Genomic DNA, 7433 nt, shown 5'->3' on the forward strand with positions numbered 1-7433 from the left:
TAAAGAAATTTATTTTATCTGACCTACTTTCACTTTGAAAATTCAATTTTACGTTTGAAGATATCTTAGGAAAATACCCCAGGCAAAATTTTCAAAGGAGTTGAAGATGTCAGGTGCATATTACCGTAGTAGGATGGGGGGATTTTCTTCAGGAGAGACTCCCACCGGGAGAATTTCACACATGATTTTATCATTGAGACATTGTGAGAGGAAAATTTCCAAGAAAAACTTTCTGCGAGGGGAGGATTTCTGGCATGAATTGAAAAACGATTAGAAATCGAAAGAAAAAAGAAGTCTTTTTCAAACGAAAGTAGGCTCAAAATAACTTTGTAGGCGGAATTGTCCACAAGAAGCTTATATGGGGAATATTCAACGGGGATGGAATTGCCTGGGTGAGGGGGATCTTACCTGAAAGAATCTCTCCAAGGAGAAATTTTCTTGGGCTGGTGGATTGTCCATGGAGAGAAAAGATGGATCTTTCTGCATTATTTGAAAAACGACCAGAAATTGAATAAGGAAAAATTAATTTTTCAACTAAAAGTAATGAGCAACATTAACAAACAAAAATCATCCCGTATGAGATGGTAAATCCCCCTCCTTAACAGCTCGCTCTTTAGACTACTTTTAACTTTTTGTCCACATTATTTAAAAGCAACTCCTTAAACACAAGAGCCGTTTGATTAAAGTCAGAAGATTTTGGGAATGAAAAAAAAAAACTTTGGCGTAAAGAGAGAAGCATTGAGCAAGGCTTATCCCTCTTGTATACCCGGCTCAATAGTAACCGAAGCTGTAAAAAACGGAGTTTTGATACAAATAATTACATCAAAAGAATTACATTTAAATGCTAATTTTAAATATATAAGTTTCATCAAGTTTATTTTTACCCATCAAAAGTTAGGAGCCTGAGAAAATTTGCCTTATTTTAGAAAATAGGGGGAAACACACCCTAAAATTAAGACAATCTGGATGAAAATCACACCATCAGATTCAGCGTATCAGAGAATTTTTAAGCTCCTATCTACAAAAATGTGAAATTTCACATTTTTTGCCAGAAGACAGATCACGGATGCGTGTTTATTTGTTTTTTTCCCAGGGGTGATCGCATCGACTCAGTGTTCCTAGGATGTCACGAGAGGGCTCATTCTCACGGAAATTAAAAGTTCTAATGCCATTTCTAAGTGACCAAAACATTGGAGGGAACCTACGCCCCCTCCCACGCTCATTTTTTCCCCAAAGTCACCGGTTCAAAATTCTGAGATAGCCATTTTCTTCAACATAGTCGAAAAATCTATTAATTATGTCTTTGGGACGACTTACTCCATCACAGTCCCCATGGGAGTGGCTGGAAGTTAAAATCTTTAACCGTTGTTTACATATACTAATGGCTATTGGGAAGTGTACAGAAGTTTTCAGGTTTTTTTTTTGGTTTGGGAGGGGGGAAGTTGAGGGTAGAGTTACTTGGGAGGATCTTTCTATGGAGGAAGAGAATTTCAATGAAGGGGGCACATGATTTTTCTACAATTATTTAAAAAAATAATGAAAAAATAAATATGAAATGTTTTTTCAACTGAAAGTAAGGAGCAGCATTAAAATTTAAACCGAACAGAAATTATTATGCATATGAGAGATTCACCTCCTTTAACACCTTGCTCTTTACGCTAAAATATTTTTAGTAATTTCAATTATTTATTCTACGGGCTTTGTGATTCAGGGGTCATTCTTAAGGAATTTGGACAAAATTCAAGTTTTAGACTAAAAAGCAAGTTATTGACGAGGGAGTGAACACCCTCATATACGCAATAAAAACATACGAATATAGAAGTTCGTTACGTACATTAATACGTTAGTTACGTATATTTTTTCCTAACAAAAATGTTCGTAAAAAATTAAAAGTTCTAGTTGCCTACTTAAAGTAATCAAAATAATGGAGGGCAACTAGGCCTCCTCCCCCGCTCCTTTTTTCTCAAAATCTTCCGATTAAAACTATGAGAAAGCCATTTAGCCGAAAAAAATTAATATCCAAATTTCGTTATAATTATTTACATGCGGAGAGCCAAAATTAAAACATGCTTTAATTTAAAAACATTCAGAAATTAAATAAAAAACAAGTTTTTAAACTGAAAGTACGGAGCGACATTAAAACTTAAAACGAACAGAAATTACTTCGTACATGAAAGGGGCTTTTCCTCCTCTACGCCCCGCTCTTTACACTAAAGTTGTTTACTGTTTTAAAAAGTAGAGTTAAGAGAAAGAAATTAACTTTAGTGTAAAGACTGGGGCGTTGAGGAGGAAAAACCCCTTTCATATACGGAGTAATTTCTGTTCGTCTTAGGTTTTAATGTCACTCCTTACTTTCACTTAAAAAAACTGGTTTGTTTATTTAATAAATCAATAAACCAATCAATTTATACAAATAAATTGCAGAATTTTACGCATTTTTTTTGTTGACAGCAGAGCTCATATTCCAACGAAAAAAAAAATGAGTTATAAGGTTCAAGTTATTAAAATATATTTTTATCTTAACTGTTATAATATTGCACAATTTGGTTTATATTTCCTAATTTCGGAAATTATATTCTTAAAGTGCCATTACTTTCTAAAACCTCCCATGAGTTACAGCAAGCTACTCTCGAGAATTTTCTAAAGTTTCACTTTAGACCCTTACTCCTTTTGGGCACAACCAGGTTGGAACATTTTTTCCTTTACTAATGATAAATCCTATCTGTTGACAGAGAGCAGAGCTCATATTCCAACGAAAAAAAATTGAGTTAGAAGGTTCAATTTATAAAAAGACCGTTGATCTTAACTGCCAAGATTACAAAACATAGCACAATTTTGTTTATATTTGCCAATTTAAGCCATTGTATTCATAAAGTGTCGTTATTTTCTGAACCATCCCAAATGTTACAGTAAGCTATTTTTGAGGATTTTCCCAGTAGCTTGAAAGTATAGGTCTAGAGAACTAAGATTTGTTATTTATATGTTTTGTTCAATAGTAAACTCTGTAAGAGTTTCAGGTTGTCTGAAAGAGTTTCAATTCAAGGTGTTGGGTCACAAGCACCAAATGAAAAATTCACCTCTGAAAAAAGGGTCCGCAGTAGCAGCCAACCTGGAAGACCAAGGAAGATATGGCAATACAATTTCAGATATGATATCTGACTGGTGATGCAAAATAGTAGAATGGCTAGCGTGCAATAATTTTCTTTGAATTTGTATCTAAAATTTCTTTAGGTTCTTTTAAGTATTGCGAAGAACTTGTTGTCTTCACCTTATTATGCATAAATATTCTTAGTCAAGTGGTAAAAGGTTGCCCTACCACATGAGTGTCTACCAATTGATCCAAGAAATACTGCATCTCCTGGGTGACACTCATCACTTTAAAATTATTGCTCCTATGTAAATAATAATTTAACTGACAAAGATAATTTAAATAACAAAGATGATAAAAAAACAAAAACCAAAATTGAAACCATTCTTGTCAACTACGCCTTTGCCCACTTTCATCACAGTAGCGGTATCCCATGCGTTTATTTTTTCTATTGTGGTTTATTTGGCTATTTTACCTGGAAGATAGTCTTAGATCTAGAAGGGACTTATTTGATTAGATATTGAAAGTTTCTTTACTCTTTTTATGGACCGAATGGGAGGCCATAGACAAAAAGGAGTTTGCCATGTTTTAAATACTAAACATATTCATGAAAGTCTTTGGATGTTCTCTGCCTTCCTGATTTTGCCATTTGTTCAACTACTTTTTCGGCAATCGACCGGAATTTCAAATTTTAGCGTAAGATGAGAGGTATTGACAAGGAGGAAAACCCCACCACCCCATATACATAATAATATATGATCACTTTCAGTTTTAATGTTACCCCTTACTTTAAATAAAAAAAAAGTTTTTCTAATTTATAGCATACGGAGAAAAACACGATTTCTCCAAATTAATGACTATTCCTCGGCAAGAGGGTATGAACTTATACCAGGAATTAAATTGAAAAAATATCATGTCTTTTAATTGAAAGTAAGCGACAACGTTATACTTTATGTAAAGAGATAATATTCAAAAGAGAAAACACTGCCAGGAAATTTGGCTCCACAATCGAGGAAAAAATACCCCCTCTCCACGGAAAATGGCTTAGATGATTGGATATCAGCGACAATTTACCACGGACAATTACCTTTGACATCTCAATACGTACAATGGGCTTATAAAGAAACACAGAAGACAGAATATAAGAATTTTGTTTTGAAATTCTGGCAAATTCCCTTAGTGTGAAATAGTCAATGAAAAGTTCGTCCCCCAAAAACTCGTTCCACAGAAAAGATTCATCCCGCGGAAAATCTCACTGGTGTAAAATTCGATCCCCCTACCACCAAAAATTTTGGCCTAGATCCAGGATTGCTGCCCTAGAACCTATCGTGTAAAATGTTTGATTCACTACACGGATGCTGCCGGAGGCTGAAAACGAAGCTAAAACCAATTTGAGTCCCAATATTTTAACAACAAGATTCTATTTCGGGTTTTCTCCCGAAAAACCCCTAAATTTTGAAGGATTTTTTCACGAATTTTAAGAGTCAGCAGTAGAATCTCAGCATCCAGGTTGCAAAAGGAACGCATATGTCAGTAACAGCTAAGGGATTTGAACTGAAACCTTCAGTGACGCTAGGGGAAAATATTGACCTAACCAAAAGACACTATTTGTTTCCATGTTGTGAAAAGGAAGTATCTGTAATACCCCAGCTACGGTTAAAATTGTAAGTTCACGGATTTAGGGACCCTGCTAAGACTTGAAAAAATATTGAACTGGAAATATTTCTAAATTTTTAATCAAGGAGGGGAAACAAAAGACTCCTAGAAGAGAATAAATTTTGTGAAAAAATTCCCAGGAGTTATGCTATCGAACCAATAATGGTAGAGAATATCGAGAAAAATCTCATTTGAAGGGAAATTAAAGTGCTGTCACCCTATTTAGGTACCCAAGAGTATTCTAAAAACAGCAATACCATTAATAAGATAAAAAATTTTAAAATTTAATAAGAATGATGTTAGTAAAATTTAGATAAAAATTATAAACAAAAAATTTGTTTCTGGACAATACGAATTAGCAGAAAAAAAATAGAATGAACAAAGTTGGAATTTCAGAACTGGAAACTATTGAAATAAAACATGTGGCTCTGATTCTAACTAAATTACTATGCTAGCTTTCATTAACTAAAAAAAGTATCAAATTTATTAGAATTAAACTATACTTCTCATAAAATTATCTTTGACCAAAAACCTGTACAAAATGTAAAAAATCAGGTACAAACTTCGTCTGGTTTATTTTAAAAATTCTTAGTAATCGCTGAGCCCTCTTCAGTATAATTGCTGAGGTTACAATATGTTAAACATGCCACTCGAATAGCTGTATAGCCTTCCAATGCCTATGGGATGGCTTGTATAAAATGTCTATAGGTTTGCTAACATAAACATTTGAATTGGTGACTTTACGTCAAAGGGTCACTATGCGTTTCGTTAGGATCTTTCAGTGCAACTGGATCACCTTTCCTAATATCCAAGCTAAAAAGGCCTGTAAGTAAACTTGTATAAATATTTCTAAAGGAATTCCATGTCATGTTTTCACTATGTTCAGTATGTGCTATATGAATATTGTTTTCAATTGTGTCCTTTCGTATATCAGTTTGGCCTTCTTCAATGTTTAGACCAAAAAGTCCTTTGATAAATTAATGAACATATTTTGAAAATATTCTTTCGTCGACTTATCACTTGGTTCTCTATATACTGACTGACTACTTGGTTCCTTCTAAACTTACGCATAAACATATTCTTGATATTAATCATGCAAATTAGATATCATGCTTAATAGATTATTAAGCTGATTTGACACAATATTAAAACAAAAAGGAAATAATTAACCATAAAGGATATGAATTAGCTAGATTTGAAACACTGAGAAACTTTGAAAATGATGACTGATATTTTACAAGGGAGCCTAGGACTTTCAAAAATCTAAAATTTATCTGCTTTTTCTGATCTTGTGATTCTTTTATATTCTTTGCAAATAATTCCGTTTTTGAGAAAAGAATTGCTGCTCTCCCCAATTCTATTCCTGCATGGGATTGAATAAAAAAATAATTAATTTTCAACTGAAAGTAAGGAACACAATTACAACTTAAACCAACAGAAAATTATTACGCACATGGGGGGGGGGGTTCATCCCCTCGTCAATACCTGGCTCTTTGTGCTAAAGTTCTAATTTTGTTCCGATTCTTTAAGAATGACCACTGAGTCGCAAAGGCCATTTAATTAGAATAAATGGCTCTCTTGAAAGTACTACCTTTGAAAGTACTTTCTTTTCAAAGTACGAACCCCCTCATATATGTAACAACTACTGTTTGTTGGAAGTTTTAATGCTGCTCCTTCCTTTCAGCTGAAAAAGCTTGTTTTTTGTTTATTTAATATCTGATTTAATGTCTGAACCAGCGCCCCTTCTCGGGAAATTCTCTTCCTTAATGAAAAATTCCTCCATGGAAAGATCCTCCAAAGTAACCCCATTCCCCACCCAACCAGAAAAAGTCCCCCTTGAAAATGTCTGTAAACTTCCTAATAACCAATACTATATGTAAACAATGGGCAAAGTTAATAACTTACAGCCCTTCTTTCGGAGACTTTCGGGGATTAACTCGTCCTCAGAGATAAAGTTATTAGATTTCTCGATGATGTTGAACAAAATGGATATATCTAAATTTCGATCTGGCGTCTTTGGGGAAAGGATGTGCGTGGGAGGGGCCTAATTGCCCTCCAATTTCATCGGTCGCCTAGAAAAAGCTCTAGAACTTTTAATTTTTCGTTTGAATGAGCACTCTCCCGACATTTTAGGACCACTGGGCAAATACGATCACCCCTGGGGAAAGAAAAACAAAACAAATAAACTCGTATCCGTGATCTTTCACGGATACGCATTCAGCGTATCAGAGAATCCTGTGCCCCCCTCTTCGTCCCCGTTGTAGTTGTGTCCTAGATACTAGCTGTTGGTGTGGCGCTTCGTGCCAAATCAACACCTTGCTGACTCTATAGGTTGACTGTAGTTCGGTATTGTGGAGTGACATGCACGAGAGGAGAATTTTCAAGTATAGTTGAAAATTTTCAAGTAAATTAATGTAAACCAGCGTGTGTTCCCCGGGGAGACCCTCCAACAAGGTTGACTCTAGTTCGACATTTTTCGTCATTTATATATTCCCCCTGTGCCCTTCCGGCGTCCCTGTTGTAGTTGTGTCCCTGTGTCCCGGTCGTCATTTATATTCCTACTAGATGTTGGGGTGGCGTTTCGCGCCACCCCATCATCTAGCTTGGGGGGCGCTTTGCGTCCCCCCAAGCCCCCCCGCGCGCGTAAGTCGTTACGCGCCATTGTAGTTGTGTCCCTGTGTCCCACCTG

Source organism: Artemia franciscana, chromosome 1, assembly GCF_032884065.1.
Source record: "Artemia franciscana chromosome 1, ASM3288406v1, whole genome shotgun sequence".
In the NCBI taxonomy this organism is placed as follows: domain Eukaryota; kingdom Metazoa; phylum Arthropoda; class Branchiopoda; order Anostraca; family Artemiidae; genus Artemia; species Artemia franciscana.